Genomic DNA, 25,686 nt, shown 5'->3' on the forward strand with positions numbered 1-25,686 from the left:
CATGTAGAACTTTTTTCCCAAATTATTTAAATTGTCTTTGAAGAAAAACAAAAAGTCGCAACTAACTGAGGAAAATGATGAAAAAAATTATTTGGAAAATCTTTAAATTATGAAAGACGGTTTTAAAGCTTTAAGAATAATTAAAAAAAAATAAAGATAAAAGTGCACAACAAATGATTTGGATATGCCATGTTGTGGAGAAATGGATACCATTGTTTTATTTTTTTCATAAATCAATAGTACACGTGTAAAATCATAAAATTTCTAAGATGTCTTATTTGAAAAATTAATTTCTTTTTCTTCCTAGACTAAAAAAGAAGCAGATTTCTCTGATCAGATATATTACACAGTTGCTTATTTTAATATGTATTATTGATTTATTAAATAAAAATGAAAAAGACGATTACTCTTTAAGGGAATCTGTCAGCATGATTTTGGTACGTAACCTGACAGCAGCATGATGTGGGGACAGAGACCCTGATTCCAGCGATGTATCACTTAGTTTACTGGATGCAGCAGTTATAATACAATCACAGTTTTTCCTGCTGCAGCTCTAACAGAGCTCGGAATGCTGAGCTGTGTATAACCCCTCCCACGCCACTGATTGGCTGCTTTCACTTTGTATAGTCACAGAAAGTGACCAATCAGTGCTGGGGGCGTGGTTGGACCAGCAGGCACAAGACAATTAGTCCTGTAGTGATAATCTCCTGCTGATAAAACACTGATTTTGTTGAAACAGTAAAACGCAGCCTAGTAAATGATAAATTGCTGGAATCGGTGTCTCTGCCTCTGTTTCCTTTATAGGAACTCTATTTCACTATCTCTATAGATCCCAAATTGGTTGACTCACTAGTATATAACATTGGTAAGTAGCTTGTTTACTTAGGGATGGAAGTGGATGCATTTTATATTAATAATGACACAAAATAAACAATCAATCTATAAATATTAATAAACATTTGATTGACCAATGACTCTTGTCGACATAAAGTGGATTATAGCAGATTAGGTGTCTTACAGGACTGGTGACAATTACAGGGTAGTGACAAGACAAGTAGCCATCGCTGCCAAGAGCTAAGGAACACGAGAAAGGTTGGCATCCTCCTCGCCAAAGAAACTAGTAAGCATGGAGGATATCGTCCTCTCCGGCACGGCGGCGTTGCTGTCAGCGCTCTCTCATTCACAGCCCAACACATAAAGTGCGCTGACACCAGATACTCCATTTATCCACAGAGTGAGGTGAGGATCCTTGGCAGAAAGCTGCGCCCTCGTCCCCCTCCTGCAGCCTCGACTTGGCTGTCAGCAGAATGTCTCCATCACACGGAGAACGAAGCATTACAGGAGCGCCCTCTTTAAGCAATGACAATTTTTTTTTTCTCCTTTTTATTGGATTCTATATTATGTCCGTTTTATTTACATATTAACCCCTTCATCACTGGGCGATTTTCCGTTTTTCTGCTTTCGTACTCTTTCCCCCCCCCCCTTTTGTTATTTATCTACCCACAGCGCCATATGAGGGCTTTTGTTATTTCAAGGGATGAGTTGCAATTTCGCATGACGGTTTAATTTATCATATAATGTACTGAAAAAAATTTGAAATGGGTGAAATTAAAATAAATTACAATCCTGACATTGTTTTTTGGGTTTAGTTCTTAAAACATTCATTGTTCATTTCTCAGATCAGTTCGATTACAGCAATACTAAACGTATGTGTCACTTGCTCAGCACCTAGCTGTAGATTCAACACAATCAGTGTTTTATCAGCTGGAGATTATCACTGCAGGACTAGGTGTCTCGTGCCGACTAGTCCAGTTAATCTGAGTAACTCGGCCTCCATCACTGATTGGCAGCTTGCTAACAGTGTACGTGCAGCGCCCCCTCCACCGCCGCAGGGCCGAGGGGTACCCGGTACCGGGCCTCTGAGTCTCTGCTTCTGGGGTTGTCACGGCGGCTAGGCCCCGGTCCGTGACCCTGCCGTGGGGGGCGCACAGTAAAATGCAAGGTGTGGGTGTTGGTAGTAATGATAGCGATGTAGCGGTGCAGTTGTGGGGGTGCAGGTCGCAGTAAATAACAAGGACACCAGGTTGCAGTCTCTTTACCTCTTTACTGGAGATCTCTGAGTCCTCAGTCCAGAACACGGTTCACCAGGCTACGCAAGTCCAGCCGGTCCAATGGCACCTCCAGAGTCCTCCTCTCAGGTGGAGATCTGTGCCTTCCTTCTAGCGCTATGTGTTGTAGTCCTTCCCTGCTGTGCTCACGGAAAGTGACCCCACAACGGTTGTGTCTGTTTCTTAAGTTCCCTCACAACTCGATTTGATGTTCCTCTGTAATCCACCCCTTCCCTGTATTCAGGTTGGAATGGCACCCGTTTGTCAGGTAGGCCTGGAGTTCTTCCGGGACCCTAGAGACGCCCCTCTCCCGCAATTGCCCCCCAAGACTTCATAGGTGATATGTGGTAGACAGCCCGCCTGAGACCGACTGTCCTGCCGCTGTTTGGAGTATGGCTTGAAGCTGTATTCTAATCCACTCCCTCGGCGTTCCGGCCACCGGTATTGCGCCTCAGCAGGGTGCTGCCTCTTTCAACAAAACCCCTGCTGGTATTCTCCTTCTGCTTGATCTCGTTTCTCACTCAGCACAATCTGCCTCGCTTCTAGTCCTTTCTTGGGCACCGCCGCTAAGCTGAGCAGGCACGGTCCCGTTACGTTCTCTCAATGCCAAGCCTCTGCCAGGATCCCACCCCTGGCAGAGACCCTACAGTCTCTCCCTTCACAACACCCTCTGCCACAGGGTGTTGCTCTGTTCAATCCCGTCAGCGTTCTCTTCTAACTACCTGCCTGACCCCCAGTTTACCCACTATGGTGGGGAGTGGCCTAATGAATAGCACCCTTAGCTCCCCCCGGAGGCCCTGCTGTGAAACATATTGGTGTCTGTGATACCTGATTGGAGGAACTCCTTCAGTGCCATCGAACGTACCATGGCTCCCCTTAGTGGCAGAGCCACAGTACTGCAACGACCAGAACTCTGGGGCGCTGCACTCCCCCCTGGTTAAACACAGTACTCCGGGACTGGGAAGAAAAACAACAATACAGATTAGTAAACAGACATACAATTTTGTTGAGTGCAAAACAATAAGTATACTTGAACAGGCTTCCCTTTATGGGAGGTGAGGACACTTTTAACGTTACAAACATAGTCAACATTATAAATTACAGGCTATAAATAACTCCTGTTACCCAACCGGGTATTCTACTTAGTGCAAATTCTGGAACAATAAATTAACATTGCCTTTAAGAAACATACACTCTTAGTTTACCAAAGGCCTTCCTATAATCACATTACAGGGTAGGGTAACTTCACATTCTCCTACTTTGAACCTGCAGGACCGCCTGTCCCTATGGCACCAGACCTACTGCCTCTCCTTTCTTTCACAGGACCGCCCCGTTCAGCCAGAGCCTACTGCCTTTCGCTACTATACATAGTATAGACATAACATTCCTTTCGTTTAAAGAACTCTGAGCCAGCTCTACTCGGCTCCTTTAAGGACTCACTCTCTAACCCCTACGGGTTCGCTTTCTGTCCTTAGTAACAAAGTAACTTTCTATGGGGACGCAGGGTTTACCTTCTATCCTCACCTTCATCATTACTTCTTTACTTTCAACTACGCAGATCTCTACTTCTACCCCTGCGGGCTCTCTGCATCTTTTCCTTTCACAAAACATTATTTTCAGATTTCACAATTCAAACAATTTAAACACATATAACTTTTCATGTAAAACAGTTATATTCTTTTTCTCAAAGCATCATCATGTTACCGTTCTAAAACAGTATCGCTTTCAAGTTCAATTCCACGCATCCCCTTTAAGAGGGGACCAAGCCTTTCTGAGGTAGCTCGTCTTCTCAGCCTACCAGTCCACGCAAAGGCTCCGGAATGGCATCTTCGCAAAGTGTCTTTTAACTAAAACCAATAGGAAAGGTATCTTCGCAAAGTGTCTTTTAACTAAAACCAATAGGAAAGGTATCTTCGCAAAGTGTCTTTTAACTAAAACCAGTAGGAGGCACCATTAAGAAGGTGCAAACTATTTACAAGGAAGTTCGAATCATGCACAGTCCATGATTTCACAGTTTGTGTAACTTTCGTGCAAAACTTCAAGGAAACAGCAATAGTGACCCCGGGTCAACAAAGGGGTCACCTTTTAAAGTTTACCCTGGACGGGTTTTAGCAGCAAACAATCAGGAACAGTTAAAGGAAAACTATTTACATTTTTCAGGTTTCCGAGGTTTATTCTTCTTCAGGTGGCTTTGGTTCCGGGACCCCGGCCACTGTAGCGCCAGTGTCCGCGGTGGGTCTTCCCAGTGCAGTCAGACCACTTGACGCCTGAACCTGAAGACAGATCCTGGCTGCCAGCTCAGTTGCTGCAATGATATGGGCGGTGGCAATGTTGGTAAGCTCCGCTACATTTAGTTCGATCGCAGCTGAGGTAGTAGATGACACTCTCTCAGATCCACATCGGCGAACGTTGCGGGCACACTCTTCCCGGGCACTCCGATGGCGGATATCTCCTGACCGTGCAGGCTTCAGACCCTGGTTCACGGCTAATACAGCGGAGACTTGCCCCATCTCTTTCCAGTCTTTCCATTGGGAAATCAGGCACTGTTTATATTGTTCCCAAGTGAGCACGGCAACGGCGTGGCTTCTTCTCCAAACCCCATTCGACTTAATCCGGGGGGCCTCCCACCGGAGAACCACTCCCTCTGAGCTCACATCTAGGAACTCCCCCATTGCGGTCGGTGGCAGGGGTACCAGACCCTTCATTACTTCGGGGGATGATGCCACCATTCCCGCCATGAAGAGGCGGCTACTGTTGTGAGAGGGGTCAGTCGCGAGAGCGGGATCGAGCGGGGAGGCAGGGGTGTCTTCCGTACCTACGCCTGATGTGGTTCCACCGATGTCGCTCCGGTCCATTAACAAGGGTGCTGGAGTCGGCTGCAGCCCGGACTGCGGCTCCTCCAATAGGATTCTCGGATTCGGCTCCGCTTGCTGTAGTTCCTCCTCCTCTAACTCCGAAGTCAGGATTGGTGGACGTAGCCCCGCTGTCGGGTCCGCAGGCTTCCGGTCCATCGTTGGTGAAGAAGGGCAGGCCGGAACTGCTCCTTCCTCGCTCAGGCACTCGCCGTTCATCGTCGCTGCCCGATAGTCGGTGGCAGTGCATGCACCTAACTCCGCCATTTCTCCGAGGTCGGGCTTCTCCATCCCCAGCCCCTCGCTGTTGCATATCAAGGGGTGTTTCTCTTCCGTTTTGGGGCAGGCCATTCCTCTGCAACCAGAAGTGCAGGGGGCGGTAGCCATTTCTCGCGCCACACTGGGAGTCTCCGCCCATAACACGCCCTCCTTCCCCTTGGATGCAGCAATGGCGGCGCCTTTTGGCGGGAACTTTTGGCGGCTAATGGCGCAGCACAGTCTTACAATAAAGTACAGTCCAAGCACAGTAAATTACAGTCTCTAGGCACACATGACCTGATTCTTCAGGCTTAAGTAGATCCTGTTCGTGACGCCAAGTTCTGCAGCGCCCCCTCCACCGCCGCAGGGCCGAGGGGTACCCGGTACCGGGCCTCTGAGTCTCTGCTTCTGGGGTTGTCACGGCGGCTAGGCCCCGGTCCGTGACCCTGCCGTGGGGGGCGCACAGTAAAATGCAAGGTGTGGGTGTTGGTAGTAATGATAGCGATGTAGCGGTGCAGTTGTGGGGGTGCAGGTCGCAGTAAATAACAAGGACACCAGGTTGCAGTCTCTTTACCTCTTTACTGGAGATCTCTGAGTCCTCAGTCCAGAACACGGTTCACCAGGCTACGCAAGTCCAGCCGGTCCAATGGCACCTCCAGAGTCCTCCTCTCAGGTGGAGATCTGTGCCTTCCTTCTAGCGCTATGTGTTGTAGTCCTTCCCTGCTGTGCTCACGGAAAGTGACCCCACAACGGTTGTGTCTGTTTCTTAAGTTCCCTCACAACTCGATTTGATGTTCCTCTGTAATCCACCCCTTCCCTGTATTCAGGTTGGAATGGCACCCGTTTGTCAGGTAGGCCTGGAGTTCTTCCGGGACCCTAGAGACGCCCCTCTCCCGCAATTGCCCCCCAAGACTTCATAGGTGATATGTGGTAGACAGCCCGCCTGAGACCGACTGTCCTGCCGCTGTTTGGAGTATGGCTTGAAGCTGTATTCTAATCCACTCCCTCGGCGTTCCGGCCACCGGTATTGCGCCTCAGCAGGGTGCTGCCTCTTTCAACAAAACCCCTGCTGGTATTCTCCTTCTGCTTGATCTCGTTTCTCACTCAGCACAATCTGCCTCGCTTCTAGTCCTTTCTTGGGCACCGCCGCTAAGCTGAGCAGGCACGGTCCCGTTACGTTCTCTCAATGCCAAGCCTCTGCCAGGATCCCACCCCTGGCAGAGACCCTACAGTCTCTCCCTTCACAACACCCTCTGCCACAGGGTGTTGCTCTGTTCAATCCCGTCAGCGTTCTCTTCTAACTACCTGCCTGACCCCCAGTTTACCCACTATGGTGGGGAGTGGCCTAATGAATAGCACCCTTAGCTCCCCCCGGAGGCCCTGCTGTGAAACATATTGGTGTCTGTGATACCTGATTGGAGGAACTCCTTCAGTGCCATCGAACGTACCATGGCTCCCCTTAGTGGCAGAGCCACAGTACTGCAACGACCAGAACTCTGGGGCGCTGCATACGCAGGAAGCTGCCAATCGGTGGTGTGGGCGGGGTTATACACAGATGAGATTCAAAGCACTTGAATACTATGTTCTAGTTCCCGCTGCTGCAAGTCTCGCGGCTGTTCGACAGCCACAACACATGGAAGGAATTTCCTGTTTGTTAGGTAATCCCTGCATGTGTTGTGGCTGTCGATGATCGGATCAAAATCGGTAATGAAAGTCAACGGGTCCGTGTAAAAATCGGACCGATTTTCAGGGACTCTCAGAATGGAGAAGGTGGAGACAATTTTATTTTTATTTCTCTACGCACGAGAAACTCGGATGACACTTGGTCCAAATTTTGACCAAACTCTGATCAGAGACTGATCACAAAAATCAGTCTTTTTTTGGAAAAATCGTACGGCCAACAAATGCTTAAACCGAAGTCCTTGTGCAACGTTATGTGACGGTTAGAGACCCTCCACCGAAGTCCTTGTGCAACGTTATGTGACGGTTAGAGACCTTCCACCGAAGTCCTTGTGCAACGTTATGTGACGGTTAGAGACCTTCCACCGAAGTCCTTGTGCAACGTTATGTGATGTGTTGTGAATTCCGTTCTCGAACTCCCTCCTGTGGTCATGAATGGTACTTCGGCGAGTTCTGTCCATGAACTCCCTCTGGTGGCTGTGAGTGGAACTGCTGGTTCTTGAGTTTGCTTCCTCAGCTGTCCTCGTTTATGGCCGGGCTGGCTTCTCTATTTAACTCCACTCAGATCGTTACTCCATGCCAGCTGTCAATGTCTTAGTACTGGTTCAGATCTCTCTAGGATCTTTCTGATGACCTGTCTACTCCAGCAGAAGCTAAGTCCCTGCTAGTTCTTTTGTTGTTTATTGTGTACTGAATATATTTCTTAGTACTTGCTAAGTTCTAGTCCAGCTTGCTATCATGATATTGCCTTGCTAGCTGGAAGCTCTGGGGTGCAGAGTGGCACCTCCGCACCGTGAGTTGGTGCGGGGGTCTTTTTGCACACTCTGCGTGGTTTTTTGTAGTTTTTGTGCTGACCGCATAGATCCCTTTACTATCTTCTGCTATTTAGTGAAGACTGGCCTCCTTTGCTAAATCCTGTTTCATTTCTGTGTTTGTGACTTTCCTCTTAACTCACAGTCAATATTTGTGGGGGGCTGCCTTTTCCTTTGGGGAATTTCTCTGAGGCAAGGTAAGGCTTTATTTCCTATCTTTAGGGGTAGTTAGCTCTTAGGCTGTGAAGAGGCGTCTAGGGAGAGTTAGGTACGCTCCACGGCTATTTCTAGTGTGTGTGATAGGATCAGGGTTTGCGGTCAGCAGAGATCCCACTTCCCAGAGCTTGTCCTGTCTTTTGGTTTAACCATCAGGTCATTCCAGGTGCTCCTAACCACCAGGTCCATAACAGTGATGGTTAGAGAGAGACCTTCCACCGATGTCCTTGTGCAACGTTATGTGACGGTTAGAGACCCTCCACCGAAGTCCTTGTGCAACGTTATGTGACGGTTAGAGACCCTCCACCGAAGACCTTGTGCAACGTTATGTGACGGTTAGAGACCTTCCACCGAAGTCCTTGTGCAACGTTATGTGACGGTTAGAGACCTTCCACCGAAGTCCTTGTGCAACGTTATGTGACGGTTAGAGACCCTCCACCGAAGTCCTTGTGCAACGTTATGTGACGGTTAGAGACCCTCCACCGAAGTCCTTGTGCAACGTTATGTGACAGTTAGAGACCTTCCACCGAAGTCCTTGTGCAACGTTATGTGACGGTTAGAGACCTTCCACCGAAGTCCTTGTGCAATGTTATGTGACGGTTAGAGACCCTCCACCGAAGTCCTTGTGCAACGTTATGTGACGGTTAGAGACCCTCCACCGAATACCTTGTGCAACGTTATGTGACGGTTAGAGACCTTCCACCGAAGTCCTTGTGCAACGTTATGTGATGGTTAGAGACCTTCCACCGAAGTCCTTGTGCAACGTTATGTGACGTTAGAGACCCTCCACCGAAGTCCTTGTGCAACGTTATGTGACGGTTAGAGACCCTCCACCGAAGTCCTTGTGCAACGTTATGTGACAGTTAGAGACCTTCCACCGAAGTCCTTGTGCAACGTTATGTGACGGTTAGAGACCTTCCACCGAAGTCCTTGTGCAATGTTATGTGACGGTTAGAGACCCTCCACCGAAGTCCTTGTGCAACGTTATGTGACGGTTAGAGACCTCCACCGAAGTCCTTGTGCAACGTTATGTGATGGTTAGAGACCTTCCACCGAAGTCCTTGTGCAACTTTATGTGACGGTTAGAGACCTTCTACCGAAGTCCTTTTGCAACATTATGTGATGGTTAGAGACCTTCCACCGAAGTCCTTGTGCAACGTTATGTGACGGTTAGAGACCTTCCACCGATGTCCTTGTGCAATGTTATGTGACGGTTAGACACCTTCCACCGAAGTCCTTGTGCAACGTTATGTGACGGTTAGAGACCTTTCACCGTTGTCCTTGTGCAATGTTATGTGATGGTTAGAAAGCTTCCACGGAAGTCTTTGTGCAACGTTATGTGACGGTTAGACACCCTCCACCGAAGTTCTTGTGCAACGTTATGTGACGGTTAGAGACCCTCAACCGAAGTCCTTGTGCATCGTTATGTGATGGTTAGAGACCCTCAACCGAAGTCCTTGTGCAATGTTATGTGATGGTTATAGACCCTCCACCGAAGTCCTTGTGCAACGTTATGTGATGGTTATAGACCCTCCACCGAAGTCCTTGTGCAACGTTATGTGACGGTTAGAGACCTTCCACCGAAGTCCTTGTGCAACGTTATGTGACGGTTAGAGACCTTCCACCGAAGTCCTTGTGCAACGTTATGTGATGGTTATAGACCCTCCACCGAAGTCCTTGTGCAACGTTATGTGACGGTTAGAGACCCTCCACCGAAGTCCTTGTGCAACGTTATGTGATGGTTAGAGACCTTCCACCGATGTCCCAACATTATGAGACAGTTAGAGACCCTCTAATATTAACCCTCCGTGATTTATAAAAAGAAATTATGTCCGGACTGACGTAGCTCCAACGTTGTCTTCCCCCAATGCTCCAGATTCATTGTGCTTTTGCGTCTCTGCTCTTCATGCCGAGTGAGGGGTCACCGCCTCGCGAGAAATGTGACGGGCCCACTAGTTTATTATCACATTAGCACAGGGAAGAAGCCACATAATTAACAGAACTTATCTTCATTTACTTGCTGAAAGCTGTAATATTCAATCATGCGCTACTGCCTAATTGCTTTGTCTGCTTTTATCCGTTTTTTTCGCAACATGAGATACGAGACCGGGGTAGCGTTGTCCTCCGATGGCAGATCCTTGTAAGACTTCTTCCCAATAATATAGGCTTAGCGCGGCCATTCATGGATCTGATACCCGGATCGGTATTCCAGGATCGACAAGTACATCAGGAAAAAACCCCCACTGATATAATGGAAATGTTTCTGATCACACTGATCGTGGTTACAGAGATTATCCTGGACTGTCAGTAGAAACAGTCAGCCTGAAATGCTGATTACTGAGAACAATAGAGTGCATTCAACTGCATTGCAGATGGGAAGAATGACTTTAGGTAAACTTTCCCTTTAAAAGGGAACCTGTCAGCAGGTTTTTGCTATATAATCTGAGAGCAACATAACATAGGGCAAGAAATCCTGATTCCAGCGATGTGTCACTTACTGGTCTGCTTGGTGCAGTTTTCATAGAATCCCTGTTTTGTCTGATGAAGATGTAACAGAGCTAATACTTTAGGGCTGTGTATAACCCCACCCACTTCCCTGATTGGCAGCATCCTATGTACAGTGTTAGCAAGCATCCAATCAGTGGTGGGGGGCGGGGTTACACAAATGTGCTAGACTGCTGTACATGTGAGACCTAGTCCTGCAGTGATAATCTCCTGCTGATAAAATACTGATTTTATTGAAACACCAATACACAGCCTAGTAAGTGACACATCGCTAGAATCTTTGTGTGCTTATTCTTCAGGATAAACCCGCACTTATATTTATGTCGTATTTTTTACCTCTTTAATCCAAAATTGAAAAAATAAAATCAGAGATCAGAGTGGAGCTTCTTGTGCCGAACATGGAGCCCATTTGGTCCTGACTATTGTCTGTATATAGATACAGGGCTCCTTATATTGGTCTAAGACCAAAGCACAAATGTTCACTTAGAGAGGACGGGCGGAGGTAGAGAAGATGACGGACTGGGGGGAGGGGATTGGCTTGGGAGCGTGTGATTCAGAGTCTAGAAACACTTTCACATGTAATCTCACCGTTAAATTATTCATATCCCTATAAATTGTTGGGCTTGTGGCTCTGGCTACTGTTTTATCCTCTATTATTTAGTAGAACAAATCAACTCAACGGTTGAGTTATCACCAATTATTATCACTCCCCCCAAAAATTACTGGCTGTATTTTCCAGACAGACCACTTACAATCACATATTAATATTAGATTATGTCTCTTGGCAGAGCAATAACTCTAAGGGATCGTTACATTCATTCACGTCAGTGCCAACTGGTATCGGCATAAAATGGCAAAAGGCTTCTAGGGGTATAATTATTATCAGTCACCGACTGGTTGATAAATTTCTAGCGACTTAAAAAAATATATATATATTTGGCTGATTCTTTTCACAAACAGCGCCACCCCTGGTTTTAGGTTGTGACTGGTACTGCAGTTCAGCTCCATTAAAGTGAACCATGCCAGATACAGTACATCCCAGGTACGGGTATGGCCATGTTTTTCTAAAAATGGGCCATCGCCTTAATGGAACTCACAATGTACCTTCCCGTGTATTGGGATAGTAACTGATATAACAAGGAGTATATACCTCTTACTTTCAAGTGAGCTTAAAGGGGTTGTCCACTTTCAGGAAAGTGGGTTCCCAAATGCCGTAAAATACCTAAAATAACAAAATCAGCATATGCTCACCCTCCCTGGGTCCAGCGCTGGTTGCCCAATGCTGCCCTGGTCCCAGTGGTTTGGCTGCAGACGTGATGTCCCCTAATTACTGCTTTGATGCTGCGCTCAGTGCATAAGCCGCTGAGCCCAGTGGTTGGCAGCAGCGGTGACATGACCGCTGCAGCCAAGACATTGAGACCAGAGCAACGGTGGGAAAGCGGCGCTTAACCAAAGGAAGATGAGTCCCCTTTTATCCTTATTTTAACAAATGTGTCGAGCTCATTATTTCTTTTTAGTGATATATAACTATTACAATTTTTCCTCCTGAACTTCTCAGTCCAGTCTTTCGCCCCCCAATTTTTTGTATACAAAGTATGTCAACAGTTGTCCTTTCCTCCGCTGACACCTGCATAGGACTCTAATAAAAAGTATTTGATTTCCCTGCAGCTCCCCCGCAGTAGAAATGAAGAATTACAAGGGCCTGGTCCTCCAATGTGAGAGATGATCTTTGTTGCTATTGGGTAATAGTAAAGGGTCCTAATTTGGGTCCTCCTCATTAGTAACTAATGCTTTTTCTTACTTTTTTTTTAGGAGCAGCTTTACTAACGAATGAAGATTTCAGCGCTGTGATACAGGCTTACGATCTGATATTCAGTAAATTGGGATATTAATCCATGCTACTAGAAGACCATATATGACATATATATATATACAAATACTGTATATATATATATATATATATATATATATATATATATATATATATATATATATATATATATATATATATACAGTGGGGCAAAAAAGTATTTAGTCAGCAATAGTGCAAGTTCCACCACTTAAAAAGATGAGAGGCGTCTGTAATTTACATCATAGGTAGACCTCAACTATGGGAGACAAACTGAGACAAAAAAATCCAGAAAATCACATTGTCTGTTTTTTTATCATTTTATTTGCACATTTTATTTGCATTGTATGGTGGAAAATAAGTATTTGGTCAGAAACAAAATTTCATCTCAATACTTTGTAATATATCCTTTGTTGGCAATGACAGAGGTCAAACGTTTTCTGTAAGTCTTCACAAGGTTGCCACACACTGTTGTTGGTATGTTGGCCCATTCCTCCATGCAGATCTCCTCTAGAGCAGTGATGTTTTTGGCTTTTCGCTTGGCAACACGGACTTTCAACTCCCTCCAAAGGTTTTCTATAGGGTTGAGATCTGGAGACTGGCTAGGCCACTCCAGGACCTTGAAATGCTTCTTACGAAGCCACTCCTTCGTTGCCCTGGCGGTGTGCTTTGGATCATTGTCATGTTGAAAGACCCAGCCACGTTTCATCTTCAATGCCCTTGCTGATGGAAGGAGGTTTGCACTCAAAATCTCACGATACATGGCCCCATTCATTCTTTCATGTACCCGGATCAGTCGTCCTGGCCCCTTTGCAGAGAAACAGCCCCAAAGCATGATGTTTCCACCACCATGCTTTACAGTAGGTATGGTGTTTGATGGATGCAACTCAGTATTCTTTTTCCTCCAAACACGACAAGTTGTGTTTCTACCAAACAGTTCCAGTTTGGTTTCATCAGACCATAGGACATTCTCCTAAAACTCCTCTGGATCATCCAAATGCTCTCTAGCAAACTTCAGACGGGCCCGGACATGTACTGGCTTAAGCAGTGGGACACGTCTGGCACTGCAGGACCTGAGTCCATGGTGGCGTAGTGTGTTACTTATGGTAGGCCTTGGTCCCAGCTCTCTGCAGTTCATTCACTAGGTCCCCCCGCGTGGTTCTGGGATTTTTGCTCACCGTTCTTGTGATCATTCTGACCCCACGGGGTGGGATTTTGCGTGGAGCCCCAGATCGAGGGAAATTATCATTGGTCTTGAATGTCTTCCATTTTCTAATTATTGCTCCCACTGTTGATTTCTTCACTCCAAGCTGGTTGGCTATTGCAGATTCAGTCTTCCCAGCCTGGTGCAGGGCTACAGTTTTGTTTCTGGTGTCCTTTGACAGCTCTTTGGTCTTCACCATAGTGGAGTTTGGAGTCAGACTGTTTGAGGGTGTGCACAGGTGTCTTTTTATACTGATAAAAAGTTTAAACAGGTGCCATTACTACAGGTAATGAGTGGAGGAAAGAGGAGACTCTTAAAGAAGAAGTTACAGGTCTGTGAGAGCCAGAAATCTTGATTGTTTGTTTCTGACCAAATACTTATTTTCCACCATAATATGCAAATAAAATGATAAAAAAACAGACAATGTGATTTTCTGGATTTTTTTGTCTCAGTTTGTCTCCCATAGTTGAGGTCTACCTATGATGTAAATTACAGACGCCTCTCATCTTTTTAAGTGGTGGAACTTGCACTATTGCTGACTGACTAAATACTTTTTTGCCCCACTGTATATAATATTTATATATATATATATATATATATATATATATATATATATATATATATATATATATATATATATAAGCTAAATTAAATATATATACACATATAAAAAATAAATAAATATATATATATGTGTATATATGTATATGCATATATATTTATTTATTTTTTATATGTGTATATATATATTTAATATACATATATATATATTTATATATAAATATATGTGTATATAAATATATATAAATAGATATATATATATATATATATATATATATATATATATATATATATAAAACGTAAAAAGAAGCGATAAAAATAGCATTATAACACCTCTCGAAAAAATGTGACACCTCTGAAATAAATAATCTCACCCTTCCACCATCGCTACAAGTATAATGAATTCCAGTGTGAGAAATATATGGACTGAATCCACTGGTGCTAATATAAATGTTTGCAATAAATCAAAATGAGCAATAATCCAGTCTTCCCAATGAGAGTGTCTCATTCCCAGCTCGGAGTGTCAGACTTCGTCTGACTCTCTGTCTCCTTCTTGTATTAATGGTTACTTGGCAGCCATGTCACATTCTCCTGCCGCTGGGAGGCTGACAGAGCCGATCAGGTGCTGTCCAAACATTTATTAAAACATTTGAAATGATGAATCTATCCAATTACTGCTATTAATGCGGCTAATGCTGAGTAACGAGGGGAGAGACGGCAGCATGCGTTCCCCGTCATTCATTAACCTGCACTTGTCAACAGCTCGCAGCCCCAAACCTAATCACCCGCGCCTGCCCGCTCGCACACGCGTCACTTTTAATAAGTTGCTATACCGCCAATAAATTAATGGGGACTCATCGTCAGGGTGCCGGGTGGAGAGATAACGCTGGGGAGACACTAGGGTCTACAAGAACCATTCCAAGTCGAAAGGCAAAAATTAAATCGGGGTCCCACACTGCATTAATCCCCTTATTACAATCTATGTCCTGTTTACTTTCATGCCTACTTCATATAGATCAGATCCGACCCCACACGGGACAACTATTTGCCCGATTAGACGAGGGTTGTACTATAATGATAGGGGTGCAAATGTCCTAAGGCCACGTTCACACGATCAGTATTTGGTCAGTATTTCACATCAGTATTTATAAGCTAAAACCAGAAGAGGAACAATCACAGGAAAAGTATAATAGAAACACGTCACCACTTCTATATTTTTCACCACTCTTGGTCTAAAATACTGACCAAATACCGATCGTGTGAACGTGGCCTAAAAGTCCCTTTGCATAAGGACATAGGAAGACGTTAAATAATGGTTCCTGGTATAGATTTTTCTCTAGGAGCTTCATGTTACGCCTCAGCTGTATAAATTCATCAAACCATACACTTTATTATTAATATTTTACATTCTTATTTCACTAAGTAGCAATTATCGCGCATGCGCATCCTTCTTTATTCACTTCTATGGGGGAAACTGGTGAGGAAACGTTCTGGGAATTTTTGGAACCCCCCATACATATGATTGGAGACGGTAACACCTCTACATTAACGATAACATTTAGAACTCCCATTCAAGTGGATGGAGAATGCTGCGCGTGAACGGCCAGCTCTTCATTCCCAGCCACGCAGTACACAGTCCCTTTCTCGAGTTCTATCATAGATTTATGGTTGATATTTTGGAATACCCAATAAAGGTGCAATAAATGGTATCTTACTATCCATCTGACGTGATGGTTACACACGACTGTCTTTTTCAACTCGCTTGTGCATGCGCAGTGCATCCTTCTTGCTTTACATTTACGAGAGAAAACTGGTACGCAAGCAGGCTGCTTGGCAATTTTTTGGAAACCTCGTAGCTGCGCAACTGTGACCACCTCTACGCTACCAGAGTTCTCAGTAACTTTTAGAATTTTCATACAAATTAATGGAGAGAGTTGCGCATGAGCGGTGAGCTCTCGATTCCCACCGGCGCAGTACATGGCCCCTTAATTGAATAGTGGCATATTCTGGTATAAAGGTTTTTAAGGCTGTCTTTCTCAATTCTATGGGGGAAATTTGTGAGCAAGAGGACTCCTTGGCAATTTTTAGAAACCACTTAAAAATAACTAGAGAGAGCCACGTAGGCGGTACCCCCTCTACGTAGCTAATTAATTTACAATATCCTGGTCCATCGGCCACATCCAGACTCCATAACTGCTGGACGGAACCGCCTCCTATCTGCTCCGCTTTTGATTAGCCAGCCTGGTGTAATGTCATTATCAGACAACTTTTCGCCCCGCCGGCTAACCAACAGGAGAGGACGGGAGGCAGGATGCAGTTCACAAGGCTCCTTTCCAGTAGCCACGTGATACTGATTTGACCATGGGACCAGCATGTTGCAAATGTATTTGCTCTTCTCCACCCTTACACTTTTGTCGTTATCTACAACTTTTAGAATGAATAGAAAGAGCCGCGAGGGCATGGTCACCTTTCCATTCCCACCAGCGTATGACAGACCCACCTACCCAACATCCATCAGACATTTATGGGGCATCCTATGAATTACCCTTCCACCATATGGGACCCCACCCAACATCCATCAGACATTTATGGGGATCCTATGAATTACCCTTCCACCACATGGGACCCTTCCCAACTTCCATTAGACATTTATGGGGATCCTATGAAGTACCCTTCCACCATATGGGACCCTACCCAACATCCATCAGACATTTATGGGGCATATTATGAAATACCCTTCCACCACATAGGACCCTACCCAACATCCATCAGACATTTATGGGGCATATTATGAAATACCCTTCCACCACATAGGACCCTACCCAACATCCATCAGACATTTATGGGGCATCCTATGAAGAACCCTTCCACCACATGGGACCCTACCCAACATCCATCAGACATTTATGGGGCATCCTATGAAATACCCTTACACCACATGGGACCCTACCCAACATCCATCAGACATTTATGGGGCATCCTATGAAGTACCCTTACACCACATGGGACCCTACCCAACATCCATCAGACATTTATGGGGCATCCTATGAAACACCCTTCTGCCATATGGGACCCTACCCAACATTTATCAGACATTTATGGTGCATCCTATGAAACACCCTTCCACCACATGGGACCCTACCCAACATTTATCAGACATTTATGGGGCATCCTATGAAACATCCTTCTGCCATATGGGACCCTACCCAACATCCATCAGACATTTATGGTGCATCCTATGAATTACCCTTCCACCATATGGGAAGTTATGCGTATCACAAACGAAAAATAGGTACGTTTACGCCATGTTACAAATTTTGAATCGGGGATCCAAGAAGATTGACCGTAAAAAAAAAACACCCAAAAAGAGTAAAAGCATTCTCCACCTCCAAGACACGGAATTATCCACGATGCTTTTCCTCTTCCAAATAAGAATCTCGGAATCGTATTCCGGATTAGATCTGTTTTCTATATTTTTGTATTTTCTCTCTTTAGTCCTGAATCAACAACTAAATTATTTCAGCCACATCTTGATTCCGGTAAAGCCCGACAGGAGTTACACCGCTTAACAGCATCTCGACAATTAGCATATTATAAGTACAAAAAAAAAATGATAAAAAGAGGAGGGGAATGAAGGGGCCGCCGCTGACTACCTCCAGTAATATAATTCCACTACTTAATGCAAAGTAAGAGGCATTATCGGGCTCACAATCCTCTTGCTTGGTGTTATCTTCCCTATCAGTAAATGAGACTCACAGTACACTGCAAGCCATAAATAATTCAGGGCTTGAGATGGCAATTATAGCAGCATGCACAACCACCATGAATATTTTATGAAGGCTAAAACAGCTCTTGGAATGAATCACAGATAGATGAACACACAGTACACACACTGAAAGTACACAGAATTCACAGTGACAATGGACACACACATACGTTTAATGGGGGAGGCATAAAAAAAGGCGGACGTGCAATCTATCCGGTAATAAGTGGCTTACAATGCCTATATTGCTATGGGCGCATTCGGAAAGAAAAAATATAAAAATGTCGTCCTTTAGATAAAGCGCCATCCGGTTGCACAGCTGTTGTAATATTTAACCGCTGTAAAGATACTGAGGTTCTCGGGTTTTATGGCGAGGAATATCTGTAATGGCACCAGCTGTTTCTTGGCCAAAGGATCGCTTTATGGCCTCCTTGAAGTGAATGCGTTTTAACATTAAGGATTGGCTGTATCGTCGAAGTGATGACGTCACAAGAATTGGCTTTACTCCAGTCTTGATGACATCACAAAAATTGGTAGCGCGGATGTCTTGATGAAATCACAAGAATTGACGGCACCGATGTCTTGATGACATCACAAGAATTGGCGGCACCGATGTCTGGAAGACAGCACAAGAATTGGTGGCACTGATATCTTGATGACATCACAAGAATTGGTGGCACCAATGTCTTGATGACATCACAAGAATTGGCAGCACCGATGTATTGATGACATCACAAGAATTGGCGGCACCAATGTATTGATGACATCAGAAGAATTGGCGGCACCGATGTCTTGATGACATCACAAGAATTGGCGGCACCAATGTATTGATGACATCAGAAGAATTGGCGGCACCAATGTATTGATGACATCACAAGAATTAGTGGCGCTGATGTCTTGATGACATCACAAGAATTGGCGGCACCAATGTATTGATGACATCAGAAGAATTGGCGGCACTGATGTCTTGATGACATCACAAGAATTGGCTGCTCTCATGTCATGATGACATCACAATAATTGGCGGCACTGATATCTTGATGACATCACAAGAATTGGCGGCACCAGTGTCTTGATGACATCACAAGACTTGGCTGCTCTCATGTCATGATGGCATGACAATAATTGGCGGCACTGATGTCTTGATGACATCACAAGAATTGGCGGCACCAATGTATTGATGACATCACAAGACTTGGCTGCTCTCATGTCTTGATGACATCACAAGAATTGGCGACACCGATGTCTTGATGACATCACAATAATTGGCTGCGCTCATGTTATGATGACATCACAATAATTGGCTGCGCTCATGTCCTGATGACATCACAAGAATTGGAGGCAGTGATATCTTGATGACATCACAAGAATTGGCTGTGATGATGTTTGGTGTCTTCCTAATGAATGGCTTCTTTGAGATATTGATGAAACCATAAGAATTGACTGTTTTATTGTATCAATGACATCACAAATATTTCTGCATTAATATCTTGATGACATCACTAATGTTGCCCACACTTATGACGATGTCACAAGGACTGGCTGTTGGTTTCATTGATGACATCACGAGTTCTCGACAATATCACAAAGAATGTCTTGAGGACATTACAATGATTGGCTTTTTTGACCTCATCACAAGGATTGTCTGCATTGATGTCATGATGGCATCACAAGAATTAGCTGTCATAGACTCATAACATCTTGAAAAAGTCACAATGATTGTCTAGCTAGAGTCATTGATTAAGCCATACGTGTCTCTCTGGTGTCTTGATGACATCATAAGAAATTTCTGCAATGACATCATAATGATTGGCTGAATTGAGATACTGACGAACTCATAAGGATCGGTTATATTAATGTATCAATGACATAGATCTCTGCATTAATATCTTGAAGGCGTCACTAAAATTGTCCACACTGATATTATGATGATGTCACAATGATTGGAAAAAAACCCAAAAATGAGCATATACTCTACAGCAAGTAAATCAGTAAATAGCAATAGTACAAGTAAATAACACAGGGTACTTAGTTAACAGTATTTTGAAAAAAAATATATAAAATCAATCCTGCAGCGACAAGGTGTACCCAAATTTTGATAATATTAAAACTTATCCTTGTGTCAGCCGACCTCAGTATAGATGAGGGCAGAGTAGGACCCAGGCCCGACTGTTCAGACCCCTACTCATGGGAAGCTATGTAGATGATGAAATATCTATCTAAAAAAATTACACTACACATCTGAATACAAACTTATATCAAAAAGCATAAGATCCATCCCACAGCATCAAGGTACACCCATCGGGATGGTCCTAACCTGAATACAAACTTATATCAAAAAGCATAAAATCCATCCCACAGCATCAAGGTGCACCCATCGGGATGGTCCTAACCTGAATACAAACTTATATCAAAAAGCATAAAATCCATCCCACAGCATCAAGGTGCACCCATCGGGATGGTCCTAACCTGAATACAAACTTATATAAAAAACATAAAATCCATCCCACAGCATCAAGGTGCACCCATCGGGATGGTCCTAACCTCAATACAAACTTATTTTAAAACAAACATAAAATCCATCCAGCAGCATCAAGGTACACCCATCGGGATGGTCCTAACCTGAATACAAACTTATATAAAATAAAAGCATAAAATCCATCCCACAGCATCAAGGTGCACCCATTGGGATGGTCCTAACCTGAATACAAACTTATATAAAAAAATAACATCCATCCCGCCGCATCAAGGTGCACCCATCGGGATGGTCCTAACCTGAATACAAACTTATATAAAATAAAAGCATAAAATCCATCCCACAGCATCAAGGTGCACCCATTGGGATGGTCCTAACCTGAATACAAACTTATATAAAAAAATAACATCCATCCCGCCGCATCAAGGTACACCCATCGGGATGGTCCTAACCTGAATAAAAAACTTATATAAAATAAAAGCATAAAATCCATCCCACAGCATCAAGGTGCACCCATTGGGATGGTCCTAACCTGAATACAAACTTATATAAAAAAATAACATCCATCCCACCGCATCAAGGTGCACCCATCGGGATGGTCCTAACCTGAATACAAACTTATATAAAAAAAAAGCATAAAATCCATCCCGCTGCATCAAGGTGCACCCATCGGGATGGTCCTAACTTGAATATAAACTTATTTTTAAAAAAGCATAAAATCCATCCCGACGCATCAAGGTGCACCCATTGGGATGGTCCTAACCTGAATACAAACTTATATAAAAAAAAGCATAAAATCCATCCAGCAGCATCAAGATGCACCCATCAGGATGGTCCAAACCTGAATACAAACTTATTTTAAAAAAAGCATAAAATCCATCCCACGGCGTCAAGGTGCATCCAACATCCATTCAGGTTCTAACCTGAATACAAACTTATATTAAAAAGTATAAAACCCATCCGGCAGCGTCAAGGTGCACCCATCGGCATGGTCCTAACCTGTCTCTAGTAATAACGTCACAATGATTGGCTGCATTGAGACATGGATGGAATCACCAGAATTAGCTGCATCCCTGTATCTGTAACATCACAAGGATATATTTGTAGCCATTACTTTGCCATTACTGACATTTTGATGATAAGGATTGATGGAAACGACATTACCCTTATAAAATCGTGGCCCTTGGCTTCGTATGGTTTATAATCATCGTCCTATCAGTGACATGGGGCAGGTCGGGGTATGATGCGACTGTGCACACAGATTCATTCACAAAGCGGCAGCCAGCAATGAATGCCTGCTTATATCTGGATGCCGTGTAAATACAGAATGTGAGTGTAACCGTCCATTAAGAAGGAGGGCAATGTGCACAGTCAGCAGGTAATACAGAGGGCTGTGTGTACTGACAGCCATACTAATGTGCTCTGCACAGATGTGCACAGCGCTGGCTATGACTTATCCATCTCATCTTCTGAGGAATGCACTTGGAGGATGGGAGTTGTCATTATACCTATTTGCAGGTTGCACATGATGATTTCAGACATCAGTATATATTAAATTAAAGGGATTTCATGGGTTTTAATATTGATAGTTTATCCAAGTGTGATCATTGCGGTGTGTACTAAAGTGCTTCAGGTGACTTGAACACTGCAAAGCTGTAATATACCAATGTATTTTAAAATCATTGTTCAATGAAACCCAGTCTTTAGTAACGTCATCCAAAAGCCCTCACGTCATTAGATGACCATCATATTTAAATACATGATGCCCCCAGAAGAAGCTGGGCAAAACGCGCGTCGGGGCAGCGAGACACAGCCTTACACTCCTGGCTGCCATGATAACGCCATCAGCACCCCATTTCCAACCTCTTAAATGCTGCTGACATTACTGATGGCAACATCTAAGGGGTTATACTGCCTTTAGATTCGGGTGCTTGCTGTACAATACAGCCGGCACCTGTTCTGTTTAGATAGAACTCAACTCTGAGCCCTCTCCGTATATATCAGGCCTGTCAGATGCAGTGGGTGCTGGATGCTGGCACCAGCCTTGGTGCCAGAGTTAAAGGGGTATTCCTCTCTCCAAGATCCTATCCCAATATAGGTGTAATAATAATAATAATAACAATATTAGCAGATACCTCCAATTAGAAATAAAGTATAGTTCTTATGATTAGCTAAGAACTATACTCCATTTCTAATTGGAGGTATATGCTAATATTATTATTATTACACCTATTAGATATTGGTTTAGGATCTTGGAGATGGGAGTACCCCTTTAATCATGGAATGGAGGTGGACCCTACATCTATCAGACATTTAGGGCATACCCCTTTCTTTTACAAATAGTGCGCTAAATGATGAACGCTGATATATCCGTATACGGTTGTTCCTTCCTAGTCAGGGTATGCTGATAGTTGTAGTCCATCAACAGCTGCATATTCCTAACCCCCCCTGCCGTACACAGCGGGCTATAGGCTCTCCGGCAAGCGGCTGCATTTTCCCACGTCTTGAGCGAATTACTTGACACCGCTGCTAATGTCTGCTCAAATTACCCCCCCAAAAAAATGCAGCTGGGTTAATCGGTTATTTCTCGTATTTTGACATTTTCTGTTTACCTTTTGCGAATGCCGTCAGCGGCACGGAGCGGTGTATGAAAGCTAACAGCTAACACATGCAGCGCTCATGCTCGCCAGAGAAATGTCTCCCTGACTTTCCTACGAGCGCCCGTGCCAAGATCAACAGCGCAGGATTGATTTCACTTCTTGCGAATTGACAGCTTATTTATCTCAGGCTGAGAACTTTCGAAAACCCTTTAGGCTTCCACCGGGGCTAACGGCAGAGATCCTCCAAAAAGGAGCAAGGAATCCCTCATCCTACACCTTATGGATGAGTGTTTCACACCCGGCAAAAAGCCAACTAATTACAGAATATTAGTGATGAGCGAGCATGCTCGGATAAGGCATCATCATGCTCGGGTGCTAACCAAGGTTCGAATACTATGTTCGAGTCCTCGCGGTTCCATATCTCCCTGCTCTTCGACAACCACAACACATGAAGAGATCGCCTAACAAACAGGGAATCCCTGCATGCGTTGCGCATGTCGAACAGCCGCTGGGACTCGAACATATTTTTCGAGCCTTGGTTAGCACCTAAGCATGCTCCGATAATAACTGCCAGTTTGTTCATCACTACAGGCTATCGCCAACTATCGTGCCGCCAAACAGATTTCGTTTACGGATCTGCGACAGTATTATATGAAGATTCCGTTAATGATTTGCGGTGAATTCATTGTTCGCGTACTGGTTTTTTTTCACCTCGTTCACGTGTCCGATTGACCGAGTGGTGCTTGCAAAATCACAGAGACATGTCCGATATTTATCCGATTGTCGGAACAAAATCAGCAATGCAAGACTACGGAGCCGTGAAGATATCGGATAGCACTCGGATGCCATCCGAGTACACTTCGTTTTTTACCGACGGCCAAATAGGAGAAGATAGGGAAACTTTTTTCTTTCTCTTCTGAAAAAAAAAAAACTGATGAAATTCGGATCAAAATCGAATGAAAATCCAATGAAACTTAATAAAATCACTAATGAAACCAGGACTGTTTTTTTTTCACATGTGAAAAAAAAAACACGGACATCTGAATGAGCCCTTATACATCGCAAAGGGTGAATATCCAAACCAAAAATTGACACATTAAAATCAATATTTTTTTAAATCTCATGTACTTTGCTGCTACTGAAATCCGTTGTTGATATTCTGGATGGATAATCAGCAGCAAATATCACCAAAAATCAGTAAAATTCACATTTTTGCAATTTTTTTGAAGGCGTGAAGGGCAGTTCATTATTACGAGTCATATCCATATTTTTTTTTACGGATAGAACTTGTACCTGTGATAGTCTACGGAGCCATTCACATGTCCGTAATTTTTCGCGGACTGGGAGGTCTGTGGAAAATTGCGGAGACATGTCCGATTTTGATCCGAGGTTCGAATCAAAATCGATAATGCAAGTCTATTGGTTCGTGAAAAATTGGACATTTGGGTGAGTGCGGTCTGATTTTTATGGACTGTCACAATGGAGTAGGAGGAGAATTTTTTTTTACACAAGAAAAATGGATGACACTCGGACTACGCTTCGTTCAAAGTCTGATCTGATTAATCGGTCCATTTTTCTCATACGTGGAAAAATCAGACGTGTGAATGATTGTGAACCCAAAGGGGATGTGTTCGGGAATTCACCGTGACTCTGTTGTCCAGGGGGCCAGAAATACACCTGAAAACGGTATTCTTCAACACGGTACACAGATGATATTAGTATAACGTAGGAGGCACCATATGGCGGCACACTAATCGTCGATGGATCGACGACAGTGTTGTGTGCGTAAAAAACACACGTTGTAGCATTTTCCGTATCTGCACAATTTGACCGGAAATTGGAAATTTGAACGTGACTAATAAAAATTTTTTAAAGCCGGTTCCACACATCTCGAATTTGGAACGAGATACCGAAAAATGGCCTCATAGTTCAGATCAAGAGCCCAGACGAACTCAGAAAATGCCCACTCATGTCCTAAAAAGTTAATTTTTAAAAAAAAAAACATAAGTCTAACTGAAATTGATATTTTTCAAATATTCCGTTCACTTCGAATGGGAAGAATTTTCGAAAAAAAAATAGGCTTGGTGTCTTAAAGGGCCAACCCTATAACTAGCAGAACATTTGCAACCATGTCAGGTATTCGCTAACCCGGTTTCCATTCACAAAACTGGAATCGGGGCTTACCGAAATCAAAAAAACCTATTCTGAGAGCCCAGCACAGGTGGCGGTATTATTTATTCATACGCGGGACTATAATGTCACAGTACAGATGAATTGTAATACCGCTTATCATGCATTTAATGCGTGCGGCTGCCTCCTGACGCGCGCCCCCTTGTATAGATATTCAGTATTTGTTGTCGTTCCAGTCCAGTTGTGTTAAGGATGTCGCCTGCAGCATCTAGTTATCGGCATTATTATTAGTTGTGAATCCTGACAGATAACATGTCACACTAAACCTACACTACAAATCACTTCTGCAGCTCTGACTCCAATTTGCATCTGTTTCCCACATCTGTATTTAATGAGCTTTTCCCACAGATCGGCCCCCAGTTCCCAGCCCGTGTTGCCTATTTATCAGCCCTAGCATTACGCCTTCATATCTGCATGTTTCCCTGCGATCGTTTCCTGTTTGGCTTCGTATTGCCTCTCGTTCCCCTGTTGCGCTCATTGATTACATTACAGTGACATGTAATTGTCACACCAATGATTATTTTTTTCTATGTAGCTTGCAAAAACTTACATAATTGGATTATTTTTCCCGGGAAAAGCTGGGAATTCTGTCTTTATCATTAGACTTATAAA

At 44.0% G+C, this 25,686-nt stretch overlaps 1 protein-coding gene across 2 annotated transcripts in view; it reads right to left on the bottom strand.

Annotated features, from left to right (window-relative positions):
• EBF1 (EBF transcription factor 1) overlaps window positions 1–25,686 on the bottom strand; it is a 454,089-nt gene that overhangs the window by 120,672 nt on the left and 307,731 nt on the right. The window lies entirely within an intron of this gene.

Source organism: Ranitomeya variabilis, chromosome 5, assembly GCF_051348905.1.
Source record: "Ranitomeya variabilis isolate aRanVar5 chromosome 5, aRanVar5.hap1, whole genome shotgun sequence".
In the NCBI taxonomy this organism is placed as follows: domain Eukaryota; kingdom Metazoa; phylum Chordata; class Amphibia; order Anura; family Dendrobatidae; genus Ranitomeya; species Ranitomeya variabilis.